The sequence below is a fragment of the Sapajus apella genome, unplaced genomic scaffold (assembly GCF_009761245.1).
Source record: "Sapajus apella isolate SASKATOON/1434 unplaced genomic scaffold, GSC_monkey_1.0 scaffold38, whole genome shotgun sequence".
NCBI lineage: Eukaryota > Metazoa > Chordata > Mammalia > Primates > Cebidae > Sapajus > Sapajus apella.
Window position 1 is genome coordinate 11,654,478 of NW_022436978.1, and position 22,455 is coordinate 11,676,932.

Genomic DNA, 22,455 nt, shown 5'->3' on the forward strand with positions numbered 1-22,455 from the left:
CTTGAGAGACACATCAATACCATCTTCATTGTGTCAATAGGAAAAACAAACAGGCCCAGAGAAGGTGACGTAGGAAAGCCCTGGTCATTTATGAATTCATTTCTCAGAGAGTTTTTGAGTGGCCGTGTGGCAGTAGGCCTAGGGAGATATTTAAAGATAAATAAAACTTTATCCATTCTTTTAAGGAATTCACATTGGAAGACATAGGTGTGAACAAATGATCCACTTAAAGTAAGGTGAATGCTATGGCAGAGGGTTGTGACAGGTAGGAGGAAAGACCATGCAAGCGGGAAACAAGTGGTTGCTGGTAGGGAAAAGCTGGAGAGAAGGTGACAGGTAAGCTGGGTGGCATGCCTGATCTGCCATCAACACACATGGCCTCACATGGCCTCACAGTGTCCTCAACTGGAAAGTGTTGCATTTGAACTGAACGATTTCTTGGGATCTAAAAGATCGAGCCTTCAGAGAAAATGAGAGTTCGTAACGTTGGTGTTTTGGGGTGGAGTGGAATGAGATACGCTTGGGAAAGCAGTTTAATGAGTGCTGTGAAAATCCAAATGAATACCAGTTAAAGAGTAAGTTTTATTGTATGCCCTTGCAAGGGGTGGTGTGATTCAAGTGGGTAGTGTGAAGCCCTGAAGGACTGAGCTTCCTTCTGAAAAGCAAAGGAGTAGCTACTCTCAGAAAAAGCTGAAGTGAATTCATCGTTCAGACGAAAGTCAACTGGCTCTACCAGCAGCATATCCCTCTGCCCACGAGTCCATGAAACTTTCTACCCTGCATGACCTGGAACCAATCTACTTCACTCAGATTATTACACTTTCACATCAGAAATGGGAGTAACGGCAGTATTCCAGCCCACAGGTATGTTGTCTGAAAAGCTTAGCTTTTGGTAAACTCGTTCAGTCTTTTAATAAAGCCAGAAAGCCACGTAATGCTTTGCTAATGACATCTTTTCCAATGTCAAACAAGGAACAGAAGGAATCATTGAAAGCAAACCATCTCCAACAGAAGTTAATTGGGCCAATTTACCTCATTTAAAACCAAAGGGTCAAATAGGACATAGAGCAACAAATAGCCAAGCACCCTCATTCTGTTCTCTGTACCTGTTTCTTGGTCTGTTAAACTTTGCAAATGCCTTTGAAGGTCTTAGGCAACCAGACTACTTAAATGTAGAATAAATTATAGAGTCCCTGAGGCTCAGAAGCCGACTTCAAGGCTTCTGGTCACTGGAGTAATATTCTGGTCTCTTATGATATCCAGTGTTTAGCAACACTTACTGCATAGATGCTAGAATTTTTATGATATTTAAAGTTCAGGATTTCAGGACATGTTTTTTTTTTTTTTTTTTCACATGTTAATATGAGCCACAGTTATATTTCTTTGAAGCTAACATAAAGACGACTTGGAAGTTTTCACCCCTTCAGCATCCAAGATAAAGGTGTAACAACATCATTTAGGACAGCTGGATTCTCAGTGGTCTTAATTTACAATTTAGTCCACCCTTAGCTACTTAGTATTAAGGGAAGAACAGGCATGGGAGTATTGTTCAAGCTCCCTTGCCTAGACAGAGTGAAGATTTCTGGGAGAGTAGTCCGCTTTCCTTAATCATTTAGCATTGGGTTCACTAAGCTTTTCACAACATCCCAATAGATGTGATTAGTGTTCTCACATGGGGCGGGGGACCCACCAGAACAGACAAATAATTTGCCAGAAGTCAAAGTCAGTAGACGTTAAGTTCCTCAAGTTAAAAAAAAAAAAAGTTGCTGAACTCTAAGAATATTTTGCAGTTTTGATGTTTTGAATAACTAGGAAACAGGAGGAATTATTAGAAACTTATCTAACACTAGATATCTTTCTAACACCCACTCCTCCACCGTCCAGTGGAAATCCAGGAGGAGGTGACACCTTCAGGAGGAGGCTACACGTTCAGCAAGATGGCTGCTGCCACTGCCCTGAGTCGGTCAGACGTGATTAAAGCTCTGTTCGAACACGCCCTAGTTTCCTCAAAGGGAGCACTCTCAGGCTTCCCTGAACTTCCAGGCCTCAGGACTAAGCACAGGGTACAGATTTGTCCTTCCAGACATTTGGCTCCCGAGTGATTTTTTTTTTTTTTTGCCTCTAAGGGTAATAAAGGTACATCAGATGTTGCTCTGTGTACCAGGAAGTTAGCTTTGAAGACTGAGTGAGCCACTTCAAAGGCTAGGCACCCTGTGGAGATGGCTGTCCCTGTGAGCCATCAGGGTGTGCCCATCAACCCGGGACACAATGCCCACCAACCCACTTACCAGCTAAAGGCTGATTGTCAAAAATGTCAAATGTGACAAATTGGCATGCCAAGACTTAAAACTGCCCTACCTTCAGAATCAGCATAAAATATGTTACCATGCCTTGAACTCTGTGGTCAAAACATGTCATTTATATGTAGAAGGATTTACAAATTAAGTAAAATGAAATTTGAATGACTATGAAGCTCAGCACAGAGGGCTTTTCATTGTTGATCTGAGGTCAAGGTTTAACCCATCAGAGCGCCTTAAACAGGGAAGATCAAGTCCATGGTAGGGACCCCAAGGAAGAATCACAGCCACAATTGTGCTTTGTATTTATAGCTTAGCAAATGAAGGACACTGTAAATAACTGACTCCAAGTTGGTAGGGGCCTTAGAAAGCATCTGGCCTTGTGTCCTTTATTTTAGAGCTGGAGAAATGGAGGCCCAGAGAGGGATGTGAATTACCTAACTTTACTGAAACGTTAGTGGTAGATATATGCACTCCAAACCAGGTCCTCTGACTCCTAGTTTAGAAAACCATCCTGGGAACCTATGGAACTGCAGAGAAGAGTGCAGACTTCGTGTTACATGGACTTGCAGCCCTTTCTGCCTTTTACTAGACTTTAATGCACATATTTTCAGTGTCTTCATCTGTACAGAAAAGGCTGGTAATATCTATTTCATAAATTATCAAGAGATTTAATTGGCCAGGCAGGATGGCTCATGTCTGTAATCTGAGCACTTTTAGGAGGCCAAGGCTGGAGAATGATTTGAGGGCAGGAGTTTGAGACCAGGCTGGCCAACATATGGAGATTAGGAAGGAAGAAAGGGAGGAAGGAAGAAGGGAGAAAGGATGGAAGGAAAGAAGGAAGGAAGGAAGGAAGGAAGGAAAGAGGGAGGGAAGGAAGAAGGGAGGGAGGGAAAAAGTGAAGGAAGGAGAGAAGAGAAAGAGAGGAAGGGAGGAAGGAAGGAAGGCAGGAAGGAGGGAGGGAGGAAGAAAGCAAAGGAAGGAAAGGAAGGAAGAGGAGAAGAGAAAGGAAAAAAGGAAGGAAGGAGGGAGGGAGGGAAAAAGGGAGAGAAAAAGGGAAGGAAGGAAAAGAATGAAGGAGAGAAAAGAAAGGAAGGAGGGAAGGAGGGAGAGAGAAAGCAAAGGAAGGAAAGGAAGGAGAGAAGAGAAAGAGGAAGGAAGGAAGGAAGGAGAGAGGGAGGGAAGGAGGGAAGGGAAAGAAGGAAGAGGAGAGAGATTGGGAAGGAAAGATTGGTTTAATTGAGATTATGAAAGAAAAGAGCCAAACACAAAGCAGGTGATCATTAAAAGACAATGACTTGTGCCTATATCAGAACACCCACAACGAAGGAAAATGAGTCGAACCGTGAATTCTCTGGCAATGTTTTACCTGCCCTCATAACTTTTTTTCAAATGCATTATTTCTTGATCAACCTCAGAAGCTTTGAAGTTAATTTTCATACAGTTACCTTTAGAAATAGTCTCTGATCATAAATAACACACTTATTGCTAGGGCAGGGGCACAAGAGAAGAGAAACTTGTTATAAAAGCACAAAATTGAGAGTTTTTAACTCCCAGCTGGTGATCAATCAGCAGTCCGGAAGAGAGAGGCCCATCTTTTCTGCAGCCACCTCATTTGGTCCTTCTGACAGCCTAGCTTTCTATCTGCACTGTGACATTACAGCTACTTTGTGCTACTTTGAAAGATACAATTTTTACCTATTTCCTTTTACTGAGCTTTCCGTCTCTTGCTTTTCAACTGTGTAAAAAACACGGAATCGTTAGTGAGCAGCAGAGGGCACTATTGGCATATTTTGCTGGGAGGGGTTACAAAATTAAAAAGATGCCTCTATGCATTCATTCATTTGTTCATGTTAGCAAGTCTTGATTTAACATTTACCATGTTCTCAGCATTTAAAGGAATGCTAAACAAACATGAGGTGTTGCACTTACAGTCCAGGTGGGAACATGATCTAAAATGATACATGCGGTACCTGCCTGAACGCAAAAAGTGTACGTTTTGGAGGTTTTTGAGGACAGCAGAGTTCAGTTCAGTAGGCTGGTGTGACCCAGGAAGTATTCGGGAAGAAGTTAGTCTAGAGTTGTTTCTTAAATGATGAGTATAATATGGAAAGGTAAAGATAAAATATGTAAGAGATGAAATAGACAACATAAAAAAAAACAGTAAGTCTTGCATTGCCAGGAACACCAACACTAACTGTTGACAGTCACTACTCTGACAAGTATTACCTCTACTGCTTATAATAGTCCTCCTGGTTCACTGGTTGGTTAGCTGCTTTCACAACCATGATGTCATTTTGCCCTTACTGTAACCCTGTGACTTCAGCTCTATAGGTATTATTATCTTAATTTTACTAATGAGAAAATCAAAGCTCTTAGGGGGAAAGTGACTTGCTTAAGCTCACACCGTCAGGGGTAGTGCTGGGATCCAAAACTGGTTTTCCTCCCTGCTAGTACAGCAGGAAACAGCAAATTTTGTAACACAGACTCCCCTGGAAAAGACGGCTTGGGATGCAGAGTTAAAAGGAAAAGTCACAGCTGTTAGGCTACCTACAGGATACTGAGGGCTTGATTGAAAGCTAAACTGGGGTATCGGGGCTTGATCCTATAAACTTCAGGGAGGATTCTGAAGTCCGGGGGAGCTAGACACAGGTGATTATAGGTTGTAGTCGTTCGTTTAGCAAAGCCACATGGGAAGGATGGGAGGAAAAAAGGTCAAGTGTCAGGGATACCAATAAAGGAAATGTTACACTCATCAAGGCTTGGTGGGGAGTGAGTTTGGGAGTAGTCTGCCCCAGTGGGAAGGAGATTATTTTATCTTTGTCATTGTCTGCAATTACTGGGATATAGAAAAAATACAAAGCACACTGATTTTGAATTGGTTTTATATCAGCTGTAGACCTCTAAAGACAACACCCTGCCATTGCCCACACCCAGGGGTATCCAATGGTACTGATTGCCTTCCTTGGTCCACCCAAGGCGCATGTGAGAAGCCTGAGGCAGGCTTGCAGCAGTGGGGCTTGAGAGGAAAGGATTAAGCAGACATCCTGAAGGAAAAACAAAGCAGAACTTGGAGGCTGTCAGAGGCACCAAAAAGAAAAGGTAAAAATTATGACTCTGAGATGTTGCACCTAAGAAAATAATGATGTTGGTGATGCAAGTAGGGAAACAAGGGAAAACAAACTGCTTTCATAGGGAATCTGACCTTCCGGCACATAAGGACTTCCAAGGAGCAACTTAGCGCTGAGCTGGAATGTTTTCATATAGATGTACTTCCTACTCTGTTTATTGATTTCTTGCTTATCATCTTTTTCTTTACCTGAAAACATATAAATTACTTTTAATAGCTCTTCTACGGGTAAATTAACTGAGGTGGCAGGTAACATTGTTTGTTTTAACGCTCCTTGCTTAAAACCCTTCCAATGATGTAGAAACAGATCCCAGAGATCTTCTGGCTTACACTCTCACACTGGCACCCTCTACCCCCTCAACCCTGCATGCTGCCACTTCCCCCTCGTTACTCCCTACCCTTCGGCTTGGCCCTTTCTTGTCTCTTCGATGTTACATTCTATTCTGTCTGCTGAGAACACTCTCATCCTCTCACCATCACTCTGACTTCACCAGGAAACTGACAGCGGGTGACCACCCATCTCGCTTTTCCTGGGACTGAGGGACCTCAAAACCAGAATGATCCTGGGCAAACCTGGACAGTTGGTCACTCTACATGATGTAGTGGCTTAGGTCTGGAAGATGTCTTCCTCTTGGAAGCCTTCCCTGTTGCCACGTACTCCTACACTAAGTTCGATCTCTCTGCAGAGTAGTCCAGACCTTCCCTTCCTTCCCCTCCCATGACCCTTCTCACACCCCTAATTATTGAGTTTATGTCCATCTCCTCTGCCATCCATGGTAGTGGACTTTGTGCCATCACCACTCTCTGGTCCTAGCCCGCATCATCTCTCTCTCTGCTAAATTACTGAAGTATCCTCCTAGCTTTTCTTTTTCTTCCACTCGTCCTCTTTTGGTATATTCTCAACCAAAAAGCCAGAGTAATCTTCGTAAACATACACTAGCGGATGTCATTCCTCTGCTCAAACATCTTCCATTGGTTTTCCATCTCATTGGCTAAGTCATCAGAACAGCCACCAACACCTGAAACAGCTACCTCTGTTCATATCTCCTGTACGCTCTCCTTTTGCTTGCTTGGCTGCAGTGGCACTGGCCTCCGTATTCTTCCTAGAACATGCCTGTTGCCTAGCATGCTCCAGCCTCAGGGCTTTGCATTTACTGTTGTCTACTATGCCTGAGCCATTTTTCCCTGAGGTGTGTACGTGGCTCATTCTCCATGTCTATCAAGCAGAGATCAAACATCGCCTTCATGAGGAGGTCTCCCGTGACCTCTCTCTACAACAGTTGGCATTCTCACTCGCTCTCTCTGCTTAATTTTTTCATAACACTTAGTACAATCTAACATCTTATGTGTAACCTAACTTCTTTGATTTATTGACTGCCTCTTTCTGCCCAGAATACAATTTCTAAGGCAGGGATTTCATCCATTGCTATATTTCCACAGTTTAAAAGATTACATGACACAGAGAAGAAATGCATAAGAATTAAATGAGTAATTAATTAATGTACACGCAATTAAATGAAAAAGTGAACAGACACATTGGAAAGGACGATTGACTGAAAGTCACAAATCTTAGCTTAATCACTCAGCATTTGGGAGACCCAGAAAATTACTCTCTTACTCTAATTCTTATTTTCTCCAAGTGAAAAATGAAGGCATTAGTTTCAAAACTCTTCGAGACTTACTATAGTAATTGTGCTCTCAAAGTCTGGGAGCCAATGACCAGTATAAACTGGAATCCAAATTTGTTGATAGACAGGGTCCGAAAGCAAGAAACAATAACAAGAGAAAGAGAAGCATTGTGCAAATTCCAACTGAGGAAAAAATATGTACAACAAACATGAGAATTCCATAGGTGAGGAAACACAAAAGGCAGGTGACTGAGCTAAGCTGACACAGTCAATTAGTTACAGGGCTAGGATTGAACCTCAGCCCAGGGATATGTTGCCCTGGCAGCCTGGAAGAGAGTCAATCCCCATCTGATTACAAAGCCCTGCGCTGATACAATTTGTGATGAGAACACTGCCTGGAAATCTTTCCTCTACCCGCCTAATGGCCCCCAGAGTGGGCGGATTCTGGAATTAGTCATATGAGAACAGAAGGCTTAAGAGAAGACAGATCTAAGTTCTAGGCTGCTGCACTTAGTAAAGTACCACGTTTTCGGAAATGGAAAGTAGTTTCACCAGGCGCACAACTTTCTGCCTACTGCAACGCCGTCTCTGGTGGGCGCAACAAGTTGGCCACCATTTTAGGGTGCATGGGGAGTGTGGAAGGGAATGGATGATTAAATTTGAAACAGACACTTCAAGCACTACAGCTGCCACACCCTGAGTGTGAGGAACAAGACCGGTTATTCAACTTCCCCTGTAGAGCTACTGTGTGGAAACAGTGCCCAGTAAGGTCACCGAGTTATTCTGCAGTAACCAAATCCACGGTGTTGCGGTGATTATCAGAGCCATCTGCTTCTGCTGTTGTGGTTGAATAGGATTTTGCTGTTGTCTCCTTGTTTGGTAATGCAGCCGTGGCAAGTGTTGCAGATGTAATTGTCCCTGTTAAAATATCCTCTTGGCAGTTCCTGGTTTGTGTGTGTGTGTGTGTGTGTGTTTGTGTGTGTGTGCTCATGTGTATCTCTGTGTGATTACCAGCCTCTTCAATCTTCACAGAACAGCTCTGGGAAACTGGTTTCCACATTAAGGAAGTAATCATAAATTGGACTAAGATCCAACTAACAGATATCAAACTCCTAATTCATGCTAGTCATTTTCTTGGATGCTTTGTGCTGCTCTAAAACTTTGAGAGCCAGTATGATTGGTTCCCTTTATAGACAAGAAAACTGAGGCTCAGAGAGGTTGGGAGGTAAATACTCAAGGCTCTACTGAGAGTAAGTTGTCAAGTGAGGATATAAGGCTTTTAGGATTCGTCCCCCAGACCCAGAAATATTTTGTCAAACAAAATCTTAGGCAGACTATCACTGTATAAAGCAGGAAAGGTCAGAGCTTCTTGGAATGAAGCAAGAGTCAGAAATTTGGAGCCCTATCTGCTAACCCCTTCTCATCTTTTTCCTTGGTCTTCCTAAAGCTCTGCAGAACGCATCCAAAAAGTCCTGCTGGGTGAACTCCATGTCACTCCCAGCTCTGTGCTTCTATTAGTCTAAGATTTGGCGAAGTTCCTACTCATATCCAGATGCAGATTATTTACTCCTTTCTTTGGATGAGCACTCACTACTCAGACTTCAGATATGGAAATCTGAATTTCTTCACAGTTTACAGAATCATGGAGAGTTAAGAGTGGAAGATACCTTAGAAATGACTAAAGCTGGTAACTCTACATTTTCATTTTATGATAATCTTTTTTTATTTTCATTGAGTCATAGCAACCCAGAAAAAGAAAATGATTTTCCCAGGGTAGTCATCTGATCAGTTGTCCTCTGTCCTCCAAAGTCATGATATTTACACTATGTAACAACCAATATATTCTCAAGAACCAGAACAAATAAAGCATAGGGCAGGGGCCAGGCACACAATCTAGATTGTGAGGAGGTCTCAGGGTTTTAAAGGAGGAACTAAGGAGGTTAGAGGCAGAGGTTGTTGTGGTTCAGGGGCTGGGGCTGGAGAAAGTAGCTGTTTGTGAATTGTCTGAAGTTTTGCCCTACTGCTGATACTGCTTCCTTTTGAGAAGCGGACAAAAGAGGCAGGGAGGAGCAGATCTTCTGCCAGTCAAATGTCACATCAAAGAATTCCACCCAGATCCACACAGGTGCAGATACCTGAGGGGCATCACCGTTCAGATAGTGCTGTCTCTGGCAATTGGGTTGACATCATCTAGCAGCTTAGAGGATTTGAATCCTCTCCATGACTCCTGTCACCTTCTATCTGGTGGTGAAGACTGCAGGCTGGAACCTGGGAGATTAAGGCAGACACAGGGAACATACAAGGTCATACTGCTCAATAGAGAGACTTTCTCCTAAGTTCTAATCCAAATACCAGAGGAAAAGCAAAGGACTGAGACCCAGTTGCCTACAAATGAATACAAGGAAGGAGCCAAGAGTCTTTATGAAATTATGTACCCATGGGAGTGGAAAGCTCTCTAGTGGTCACTTGGTTCAATACCCTGTCTAAGGCTTGAATTTTCAGAATGAACCATCCCTGGCCCCAGCCAGACTGAAAGATGATTTGTTCCTCATTGAGCCTTGTTCTTCCTCCCTTCTAAAGCTTTCTCTCTGTGGTCTTGTCAGCCTGCAAACCCTTCCTCTTTCTGTGTTTCTTTTTGGGCCTCTCTTCTACTTGCCTTCCATGTATCATTTTAGATAATACTTTTTTCAAGTAGTTTTCTCTGGTCCTCCAAGTCTGCATTAGAGTCCTCTTAGATATATATCTATAGCTACTGGAACTTCACACATGTAGCATTCATTACAATCATGTTTTCATCACTGTCTCTTTCCCTGGACTATGAGCTTCATCAGGATGGGAAGGATTGGCTCTGTTAAAATTTTAAAGCAGGGCCCAACACAGGGCCTAACCCAACAAGGGCATTCAAAAAACATGAATGCTTTGGGAGGCCAAGGCAGGCAGATCACGAGGTCAAGAGATTGAGACCATCCTGGCCAACACGGTAAAACCCTGTGTCTACTAAAAATACAAAAAAAATTAGCTGGGCATGGTGGCACGCACCTGTAGTCCCAGCTACTCGGGAGGCTGGGGCAGGAGAATTGCTTGAACCAGGGGGCGGAGGTTGCAGTGAGCCAAGGTCGCGCCACGGCACCCCAGCCTGGCACCTGGTTGACGGAGTGAGACTGTCTCAAAAAAAACAAAAACAAAAACAAAAAAACATGATTGAATGAATGAATTGCTACATCGTGACTACTGATAAAGTGTTTCCATTCAAAATCTTATAATTGTACCATACTTATGAAAAAGATAACATGTTTTATGCTAAGAAGTAATATTTTAACTTTTATTTTATGAATGAGGACACAGACTCAGAAAAGAAAGCAATTGAGATGTATTTAGATACCTGTATGAGCCATTTATTATACTAAGTGTTTTCAAATCTTGTATTATTATCCTCGCTCTTATTTTAATCACTCTTTAGAATTTATTTGCTTTTAAAATTTGTATACAGTACAATTCATTCTTTCCAGGTTCACTTCTATGGGTTTTGGCAAATGCGTGGAGCTGAGAGACCACCACTGTAATCATCACACAGAACTGTGCTCCTCCCACGCACCCACGCTGCCCTTTGTAGCATTCCCTTCCGACTCATTCCCAGGCAGTCACTGGTTTGCTCTCCAGCCCTACAGTTGGTCTAAACACATTCTTAACAAATAAAAAACCAAGGCTCAGAAAGTTTAGGTAACTTGCCCGAGGTAAGCAGCTAATAGGTGGTTAGATTTAGCCTTTGAACCCCGCACTTCTGATTCCCTGTAAAGGCTGGAAAACATGAATGTGGAGCCAAGGAAAATAGCTGTCACATTCTCTTGTCAACCTCCCACCTTCCATAGAGAGGGCTTTGTTCTTAGTGTTCTGTTAGAGGCAAGGCAAACACGGCCTTATTACCAAAGGCAAAATCTGATAAAGCTCCACCTCTGATCATCCACTAAGTGTTGAGGGAAGACTCCGTTTCTAACCAGCAGAATAATCTGAAAACCATTATGATCTGCAGGCTGTTTAGCTAACTATGGTATAAGACTTTGGTCTTTTTCCATTTCCTTCACTTATCTCCAAGAAAGGAGGGTTCTGAAAGGAGGTCACTGCTAAACATCTAGCCTCCTAATTCACCAGCTTCCCCTCTAAGGCCTGAGGGCTCTTTGCCAGACATAGGTAAGACTGCAGGTGAGCCTTGCTTGCACAAGGTGGGTGCTGCTTCTAATTGGGTTGATGTAATTAACTATCATTGTTATTCTCCTGGGAAGCCAGCCATAGCCTCAGCATGAGCAGCCTATCTGGGCCAGCCTGTGGCAGCAAGCACAAATCTTATTGGAGCTCCAAAAGCAAACAGATTAGAGGCAGCTTCAAAGGTGAAAAGCTGGGCTGCCTCTGGGAGAAGGCCATTTCCCTGGGAGGCGTTGGCTTTGTAGGCCGTGAGGGATAGAGAAATCATTTTATCTTCATCCCGCTTTTAATCAGGGTGGCAGGATATTAGTGCCACTTTTGTCTAAAGATAATCTCTCTCTTTTCTAAATTAAAAAAAAAAAAAAAGAAAAGAAAACTCATTTGAGGCTGAAGGAAAATAAGTGAGCTGTGATCTGCCCTAACACGGGCAGAAAATAGCTATCTGCCTCCTATTGCTACACTGGGCCCCACAGCAGCTCCTTCTCCCCACCATCCTGAAGCCCCCAACTCTCTTTCTTCCCTAAGAAGATGCCTTGAAAAATTATTTGCAATTCATGAAGGCTGAACCTCTCCCCAGTCCCAACCTTCAGGCTCACAGCCTTGACTACAAAATGCCATCTCACTGTACCCAGTTAAGTTAGATCTACCTGTGAGGGCTTTTCAGATCAGTAGCTCAGACATTTTAGCTGCGGGAGTCTTCAGAATTTGCATCCTGCCTTCCCTGTAATGGACCAAACCCAAGACTCCAATACAAAACTATGAACAGCATTTTACATGCTATGGAAACCTCATTTCCGTCCTGCTTAATAACTAGCTGTGGGATTTTCAGTGAGTTGTTTGTGCTCTATATGAACGTTATCTTTCTCCTCTACGCAATGGAAGAAGTAATATCTATTTTTACTGGGTTGTAGAAAGAATAATGCATGTAAAGTGGCACATAGAATACACTCAATAGCAGTAATTATGATCATCCCATCATCACCATCGCCATTCCTCAACAGAGTTTTGTTCAGACAACAATGTTTGGATATTTCTGCAAATTATACCCCGGAGTTTTTCTCTGCCTTTTGCTGCCATTCCGCAATATGATACAAGACAAGGAATGCTCCAGCCAATGTCCTGGATAGAACATTTGCCCCGAGAGCTTCTTCTTTTCTACCTTAGACTGGCTTACACACTAAGAAGTATATAGAAGGATCCTCCCTCTCCCAGAGAGAGCCCAGAGCTCACAGCCCAGGACTAAGTGAATGCAGCTAGCCCTCACCTTTTTCTTCCACAGCTTAGCTGATCTCTCTGAATTCACGGAATCAAAATTCTCTCCTAAATAGAGGGCAATTTATGATAAGAAAATCTCAAGAAACCATAGGCCAGCAAGGCAAAAATGAAAACCCAGATATCCTTTAATTTTGTTCTTCCCCCACTAGCTTTCCCAGTCTGGAGAGGCATGCCCTAAAGGAAGAGTCATTCCTTTGGTCCAGGATGGACATTTTTTTTTTTTTTTTAATCTCCTGCAGTCTTTGTCTGTTCTAGGTAGAGTTCTCTTGTTGTGATGTCTGGACATCAGAGGAGAGAATATGAGGCCTACAGAATAGGTATATTCAAATCATTAAATGGGAGATAATTTGAATGCAGAAAACTACCTTTTTTTTGAGATGAAGTCTCACCCTGTCACCCAGGCTGGAGTGTGGTGGTGCAGTCTTGGCTCACTCCAACCCCAGCCTCCTGGTTTCAAGCAATTCTTCTGTCTCTGCCTCCCAAGTAGCTGGAATTACAGGTGTGCGCCATCACGTCCAGCTAATTTTTGTATTTTTAGTATAGACAGGGATTCACGACGTTGGCCAGGCTGGTCTCGAACTTCTGACCTCAGATGATCCAGCCATCTTGGCCTCCCAAAGTGCTGGGATTACAGGCATAAGCCACTGTTCCTGGCCAACTACCTTTTATACTATAGCTAACTACTCGTGTAGGATGGTTGATGTGATGCTTCCCTCGTTGACTAGTTTTTTATTTCAATGATAGCAGATCTGCTCATCTCACAGTCATTGGAGCTATCTCATCCCTTTCCTTTCTTAGACCTTGATAACCTGAAAATATGGGTGTAATGAAGGGAATGTGCATCAGGTAAGGAACTAATTCATAAGACAGTCTCTTGATACATAGAAATCCTGGCCGTGTTTCTGAAGTTAAAGGGTGTATTTAGGTGTCTTTGTCTGCTGAATGTAGACTAACTTCTCATCACATTAATTCTCAGTACTTAATGTTTAACTTTCAACTTAGGGCTTTGAGCTTGCATTGACATTGGCTTCAAATTTTCTGCCCTTCTATAGGAGCAAAAATTAAGGACTAAGAGAAATTTTAAGGTCTATGCGAGATCACACATTAAGTGATCACAACTACTGTTTCTTTCCATTCCTGAACCACTCTTCTAGCCATCTTGCTATCTCAGACCCTCCTCCATAAATAAAAATTCTAATTATCACTTTTTACTGTATTAGGAACTATGTTATTTAATAAAATTAGAAAAGAGAAACATCTAAATATTAACACTAGTTGTACTTAGATGATGGCATTATATGTCAATTTTTTGGTTTTCCTCCCACATTTTCCAATCTTTAATATTGAACCATTTATTAATTTTATCCTAGGGGTGTGTGTGTGTGTGCGTGTGTGTGTGTGTACATACTTTATTTTATAAGGCTGCATGTGGTGGCATACAAAAGTCCTTTGAATAATCAAAAGACACAACCCATCTGAGTACTATTTCTACTCACTTATTATTCAATCTCTTGACCGCTCTGCAAACTCTTAGGCTTCGTCTCATGTGTTTTCTGGAAAGCAACCCTAAACGAAGGTGTTAGGTTCAACGGTACTCAGAGATGCAGTCTGTCCTCTTCCAGTCATTTAAAGACAACGTCACATCAGCCTGTGTTTTCCTGTCACCGATGCAAAATGTAGCCAGTAGCGCAGTCTCAGAATCACATCTCATTCAACTTCATGCTCTTAAGGTCAAGGCCCGACAGAATGAAAAGAACTGGTGAGTGAGGAAACCTTGAATGGGGAGTAGAGCACTGAGTCATTAAATTCTCACCAGATGTTAACTGTAAGCCTCCAGCCCACCCAATAGCCTTAGGCAAAGTCTCTTGGCCACTGTTTTCCCATCTGTAGGCTCTAATGCTGACCAACCATCCCCTCTGGCACCTTATAAGGGAAAGCTAATTAGAAACCTCATCTTGAAAGAATGCTGCAGAGAGACCTTTCACACATGGAGTGGAACCACAATCCCTAGAGGCACCGTGACTCAGTGGCGAATCTGACTTCCAACACCCAGGCCTGATCACACTCCAGCCAAAAAAGACGGTGACCTATATGGCAAAAGCCAGGCAAATTCCCACGGGGCCAGTTACAAGGATAGGGCATGGGAGTGGCAGGTCCTCATAGTGCCCCAGAAAGCACTAATTATACCCATCGTGTCAGGAAGAGAAGGGAAGAGGTCTACCGACTCATTTGCTCATTTGTTTATTTTATTAGTACATATTGTCTGCCCCTAAATAGATTGTTCAATCTTCATGTACCAAGGATTGCATTATTTGCATGAGGAAAACAAAGATGAATCAGATAGCCCTGGCCCTCATGTCTACTTAGAGGGAAAGATAAATCTTAAAATATTAAACACCTTGTAATCACTGTGAATGAAGGCGTACACATGGAATGGAATAACATGGAATGACAAAGTCAGGTGTAATTTAACCTGAGAGGGAAAATGGAGGTTCTCATGAGAATTAAATCAACTGTTAAGTGTAGGAAAATGAACAGGAGTTTGCCAGGCAGTGAAAAGCATGACAGCTAAGGGGACACATGTACATAAGTAAGTAAATAGGAACAGAAAAGACAGAGTAAACAATCCAAGTGTTTAAAGTTAATTTCATGCTCTAAACATTCCACTGCTCTCAGCCATGTCATTCTCTAAAATTGTGCTAAAAATTTTACCTCTGTTCACAGTAAAAGTGGTATTTCCAAAGTAGTACAGCATATGGGAAAAAAGAGAATGGGAAAAAGTAGAAGTTGAAATCTGAGGCCTCCTTAGCAAAACAAAACAACAAAGCAAAACAAAACAAAACAAAATGTGCCCATGTCTTTTCTCCCAAGGCTCCAGGATACTTTATCTTAGAAACAGTCAGAGGCCCTTCCCAAGCTGGCTCTGGGTGGTTCTTCCACTTCATCTACCAATTTAATAATTTGGTACCCTTTTCACTGGGATGGCTGGGAGCCACCCGATAGCCATCTGCGTGAGTGTGTGTCTTTTAAGGTTGTTATTCCTCATGTTTTGTCTTTTGTTTTTATTCTTATTTCCCAACTTCCCCTGGCCTTGGTGTGTTCTTGTTTGGCATCTTTGGGAGACAGTTATATGTCTGTCACTACTTTGTCAGTGTTGCTTTCTCTCCAATAATTTTCACTATTTCTCTCCCCACCTGAGAGTAAGCACTCTAAGCAAAGCTGTGGTATCTTCTGCTCATTCCCTCTGCTTTGCTCTTATTTCTTCAGCTTAATGTGATAAGGACATAAGGTGTAGCCACAACTACTGAGATGAAAAGAAGTTAGATATTTTGAAGACAAGAGTGCCCTTCTTTTTCCAAGAGGCAAATGTGAGCACAGAAGTAGAGTCATCATCTTAACAGACTGTTCTGAGCCCGGATGTTGTGTCATGTGTGATGCAATAGATAGATTGTGCGGGCCTTGAAGTCAAACTCCTGAGTGATTATGTAACATCATTCCATAGAGAAAGTAGAATCTCCTCAGGAAATGTATAAATATCAAGGTAGGCATGGAAGGACCAGCAATGCCTTTGGGGAACATTCTTCTCTAGTATTTTGGCGCCTTTCTTCAGGACCACAAACTTTGATGCATAGTCTGTGGGTACAAACTTCAGCTTCTGTCCTGAGACTGGAACAGATCCACCTGCACCCTTTTTGCTATTTTAAATTAACTTAAATATGCCTTTGCCTCCAATTCCTTTCTTTAGTTCTCGATAACACTACCACATCCATCTTTCTGGAAACATCACTCGAATAACATCATCCTTCTGTTTAAAAATCATTTGTTTCCCTCTGCGTGCTATAGAGCCATGCAACTTAAAGTTTATAGGCATTCATCTAACTCTCCAACTTTCTTAGTACCCCCAGCCACATGTACAATGCATATAGATACAACAAAGTGCCTGAGGATCCAGGACACATGCACGCCCGCTTGCTCACTGGAGACTGTGACTCATCTGTCCCTTTCTTCTTGGATTACATTTCTTCTGAATATCTAAAAAAGAACAGAAAACAAAACAAAATGGAACTGTGATGCATGGATGACATTCCTTGGCTTGCCCCATCCACTGTAACCATACCGTCTTTCAATAGAATGCTAGTAACATTTTATCTGTATTTCTCATTTGAGTTCTAGCAACTTCTTTCTCTTAGTACCATTAAATTCTTCCCTTTCGAGAACAGAAGCAGCTTGAGAGCAAGAATTTTGTCTGTCTGTTTGGTTCAATGGTCTATCTCAAGCCCCTAGAACAGTGTTTGGTAAGTAATACATGGTCAATAAATAATTACTGAATTGATTAAATTAAATATCAATAATTACTTATTGATCACCTATACTACGCTAGACACTGTGTTAGAGTTACTTATGTGCATATCTTATCTTTCCTAATTGCCTGTGTGTTTCTTGAAGGCATAGAGATCATGATTTATTCATCTCAAATGCACTTACCATAAGGCCTACCTGGCACATACTGAGAACTTGGTCAACATTTGTTCAATAAATGACATAATGACTGAAGACATATCTTTATAGATGACTAGCCTCACCCAATATCCTTTCATTTTATAAAGAATTACTTTTTCTGCCTCTATTCTTCAGATTCCTGTGACAAGGTTCTGCATTGCACTTAAATAGAAAAACCAACAACACACATCTGTCCTGCCTTTGTTACTGCAAACACTTTCTACCAGTGCTTTACTCATACTTGGAGTATCCATTTCATTGTTTATTGTGGGGTTTAGGTAAACGTTAGTGGTGAAGGAGAGTGATCAGGGAGGAAAGAATTAAATTAAACTGACTGATTAAAGAAGTTAAGAAAAAATAAAAGTCCCATATCCACCAACCTCACAAACTTTATTTCTTAACCCCTTTGTTTGCATTATAGATGCAGTTCCAACTATAATCTGTGCTATTTAAATACCTTGACTATCTACTGAAAATTTGCTTTGCAATATAGAGAATTAGCTTTCAAACAGAGGATCTTGTTGTTTGGCCAATTTGTACATTGACTGTGGCTCCAGATTTAGAGTAGATATAATTATAACAATTCTAATTTAACCATGTCTCAAGTAATGTCTGGTGATATCCATAAAGACAGAGTTTAGTTTGATTCACCCATGTGTTGCCATTAATTAGCCCAGTTTCATACACAGAGAGGGATCTAAATAGGCACTTACTTATCACATGGTTACTTTTTCAGTTGATCAGTTGAATGAATGAACATTTATTAATATCTTCCTATATGCCACACAGCTTGCTACATTCTGGGATAAGACAAATTAAATATAACATCCTGAGTTCTTCATGTTAAAATGAATAAATAAATCCACAATAAATGACAAGTTACATGAAGCAGTTTTATGATACAGTTACAACTACATTTTAAAATCCATAAATCACAAGGTAGTTGACACTCATGGACACAGATGCAAAAATCCTCCAGAAACTGTTAGCAAATGAAATGCAACAACATACAAAAATAATTATACCTCATGACCAAGTGGGATTTATTTTAGGGATGCAAGGCTATTTCAGCATTCACTAAATTAATTAATATACCACATCAACAGACTAAAAGCCTGAGCAACATAGGAAGACCCTGTCTCTACAAAAAAAAGTTAAAAAAAATTAGCTAGATATTGTGACATGCCCCTGTAGTGCCAGTTATTTGGGGGCTGAGGTGGGAGGGTTTCTTGAGCCCAGGAGTTCAAGGCTGTGGTGAGCTGTGATCTCACCACTGCATTCTAGCCTGGGTGACAGAATGAGACCTTGTCAAGAAAAAAAAATTCAGGACATAGGCATAGGCAAAGACTTCATGACAAACACAAAAAGCAATGGCAATAAAACCAAAATTGATGAATGGGATTGAATTAACCTAAAAAGCTTCTGCACAGCAAAAAAAAAAAAAAAAAAAAAAACTATCATCAGAGTGAACAGGCAACCTACAGAATGGGAGAAAATTTTTTGCAATCTATCCATCTGACAAAGGGCTAATATCCAGAATTTACAAAGAATTTAAACAAATTTACAAGAAAAAACAACTCCATCAAAAAGTAGGCAAAGGTTATGAACAGTCACTTCTTGAAAGAAGATATTACGTGGCCAACAAACATAAGCTCATCATCACTGGTCATTAGAGAAATGCAAATCAAAATCGCAATGAGATACCATCTCATGCCAGTTAGAATGGTGATCATTAAAATGTCAGGAAACAACAGATGCTGGAAAGAATGTGGAGAAATAGGAATGCTTTTACACTGTTGGTGGAATTGTGAATTAGGTCAACCATTCTGGAAGACAGTGTGGTGCTTCCTCAAGGATCTAGAACTAGGAATACCATTTGACCCAACAACCCCATTACTGGGTATATACCCAAAGGATTACAAATCATTTTACTGTAAAGACACATGCACAAGTATGTTTATTGCAGCACTGTTCGCAGTAGCAAAGACTTAGAACCCAAATGTCCATCAATGATAGACTGGAGAAAGTAAATGTGGCACATATAAACCATGGAATACTAGGCAGCCACAAAAAAAGGATGAGTTGATGTCCTTTGCAGGAACATGGATGAAGCTGGAAACCATCATTCTCAGCAAACTAACATGGGAACAGAAAACCAACCACTACATGTTCTCACTCATGAGTGGGAGTTGAACACATGGAGACAGGGAGGGGAATATCACATACCAGGGCCTTTCAGGGGCTGGGGGGCTAGGGGAGGGATAGCATTAGGAGAAATACCTAATGTAGATGATTTTGGTGTATATATATATATACACTATCGATAGGATAATGTGATCTTTCCCTTCTTTAGTGTGTGTGTGTATATATATATGTATATATATATACATACACACTTTGTACATATATATATATACACTAAAGTATACATATATAAATTTTATACATATACACTTTATATATATATACACACACTTTATATATGCACACTTTATATACACACACACACACACACACACACACACTAAAGAAGGGAAAGAACATATTATCCTATCAATAAATGGTGAAAAAGCATTTGATAAAATCAAGTACCCATTCATGATAAAAGAATCTTTCAGCAAATTCAGCACAATATTGAAAGAGAAGAACAAAGTTGAAGGACTGGCACTACCTAAGACTTGTTATAATGTTACAGTATTCAAGACAGTGTAGTATTGGCAAAATTAAATAAGCCAATGGAACAGAATAAAGAGCACAGAAATAAATCTGTGCAAATACAGCCAACTCACGTTTGACAAAAGAGCAAAGGCAATAGGATGTGTGAAAATAGATTTTCCAATAAGTGATGCTGAAACAACTGGACACCCACATACAAAACAAAATGAATCTAGACACAGACCTTATACTTTTCACAAAAATTAGCTCAGAATGGCTCATAGAGCCAAATGTAAAATGCAAGACTGGGAAACTCCTGGAAAACATGTAGAAAATCTGGTTTTGTGGTAACATTTTAGATACAGCACCAAAAACACAATCTATAAAAGAAAAAATTGATAAGTTGGACTTTATTGAAATTAAAAACTGCTCTGTGAAACACATGGCCAGAGAATGAAACTATAAGCCATAGACTTAGGGGAAATATTTGCACAAAATATATCTCCAAAGGACTGGTATACAATATATAGAAAGATATCTTCAAACTCAACGATAAGAAAACAACCCAAATAAAAAGTGGTCATAATCTATGACCAAAGAAGATATATAAAAGGCATGTAATAATACTAAAAGATGCTAAGCATAACATGTCATTAAAAAATTAAAATAACGGAGCCGGGCGCTGTGGCTCACGCCTGTAATCCCAGCACTTTGGGAGGCTGAGGCGGGTAGATCAGGAGGCCAAGAGATCGAGACCATCCTGGTCAATATGGTGAAACCCCGTCTCTACTAAAAATACAAAAAAAATAGCTGGGCATGGTGGCGCCTGCCTGTAATCCCAGCTACTTGGGAGGCTGAGGCAGGAGAATTGCTTGAACCCAGGAGGCGGAGGCTGCGATGAGCTGAGATTGCGCCATTGCACTCCAGCCTGGGCAACAAGAGCTAAGCTCCGTCTCAAAAAAAAATAAATAAATAAAAATAAAAAAATAAAAAAATAAATAATAAATAACGGGAAGCCCGCACTGCTCTGTGGGGCTCTGGCCGATCCGGGCCTGGCCGGCACCACGTGCGCGTCCCAGGACGACTGGCGCTGTGCGCGTTCCACGCACAAGTTTTCCGCCAAGGACATTGACGGGCACACGGTTAACCTGGACAAGTACCGGGGCTTCGTGTGCATCGTCACCAACGTGGCCTCCCAATGAGGCAAAACCGAAGTGAACTACGCTCAGCCTGTCGACCTGCACGCCCCACACGCTGAGTGTGGTTTGCGGATCCTGGCCTTCCCCTGCCCCCAGTTCGGGAAGCAGGAGCCGGGGGGTAACAAGAGATCAAAGAGTTCGCCACTGTCTATAACGTCAAATTCGACACGCTCAGCAAGATCTGCGTGAACGGGGATGACGCCCACCCGCTGTGGAAGTGGATGAAGATCCAGCCCAAGGGCAAGGGCCTCCTAGGAAATGCCATCCAGTGGAACTTCACCAAGTTCCTCATCGACAAGAATGGCTGTGTGGTGAAGTGGTGCGGACCCATGGAGGAGCCCCAGGTCATAGAGAAGGACCTGCCCTGCTATTTCTAGCTCCACAAGTATGTAGCCCTGTCCAGGCCCCTGCCCTCGCCCCCGGAGCCTTCCACCTGGCACCCATGATGGCCTGCCTGCAAACCAGCTGATGGTGGGGCAGACCTGAAAACCCAGCGTGCACCCTTTCGGAAGAAGGTCCCGTGGTCCGCTGGGCTTGGCTTGGTGTCCCCGCCCCTGGCTGCTTTGTGGGAATAAACAAGACAAATTGGGGGGGGAAAAAGGAAATTAAAATAACAGATACCACTACACACCTGTTAAAACGGTTTAAATCCCAAACACTAACAACAACAAGTGCTGGTAAGAATGTGAAGCAACAATAACTCTCATTTATTATTGATGGTATGTCAATGGTATAGCCACTCTGGTTGACAGTTTGGTAGTTTCTTACAAAATTAAATACAGTAAGCCCTCAATATCCAACGGTTTTGCATCAGCAGATTCAACCAAACTCAGACTGGAAATATCTGAAAAAATAAAGCCACTACAATAAAAATAATACAGTATAACGACTACTCACATAGCATTTACTCTGTAATAAGTATTATAAGTAATCTGGAGATGATTTAAAGTATATAGGAGGATGTGCATACATTATGTGAATTTTATGCCGTTTTATATAAGGAACTTGAGCATCCATGGATTTTGGTTTCTGCAGGGGTGCTGAAACCAATCCCCTATGAGACTGAGGGATGCCTCTTACGATATGATCCAGCAATCATGCTGGTTAGTATGTATCCAAACAAATTGAAAAACCATGTCCACACAAAAACCTGCCCAGGAATGTTGATAGCAGCTTTATTCATAAGTGCCAAAACTTGGAAGGAACTAAGATACCTTTTGATAGGTGAATGGACAAATAAACTGCACTACTTCCATAAAACGAAATATTATTCAGCACTAAAAACACAGGAGCCATCAAGCCATGAAAAGACATGGAAATGTCTTAAATGCAGTTTGCCAAGTGAAAGAGACCAGTCTGAAAGGCTACAACCTGTATGATTATAGCTTTACAGCTTTCTGGAGAAGGTAAAACTATGGAGACAGTAAAAAAATCAGTAGTTGTCAGGGAAATATGTCTGAGAAATATCATGAAAGAAACATTGTCAGTATGTGGCAACCATGCAATTAAAGATACATTTATAGCCTGAAAAATTATAGAAGCAGTAACAAGAATGCAAGGTGAAAAAAGTT

The 22,455-nt window shown here is 41.6% G+C and overlaps 1 pseudogene across 1 annotated transcript; it reads left to right on the forward strand.

The window, feature by feature from the left end:
- Positions 1-833: 833 nt before the first annotated feature.
- LOC116565041 lies at positions 834-21,473 on the forward strand (annotated as a pseudogene). Its single transcript, XR_004275223.1, has 3 exons — positions 834-864; positions 1,885-2,063; positions 20,702-21,473. The product of XR_004275223.1 is annotated as a phospholipid hydroperoxide glutathione peroxidase pseudogene (transcript).
- The last annotated feature ends 982 nt before the right edge of the window (positions 21,474-22,455 follow it).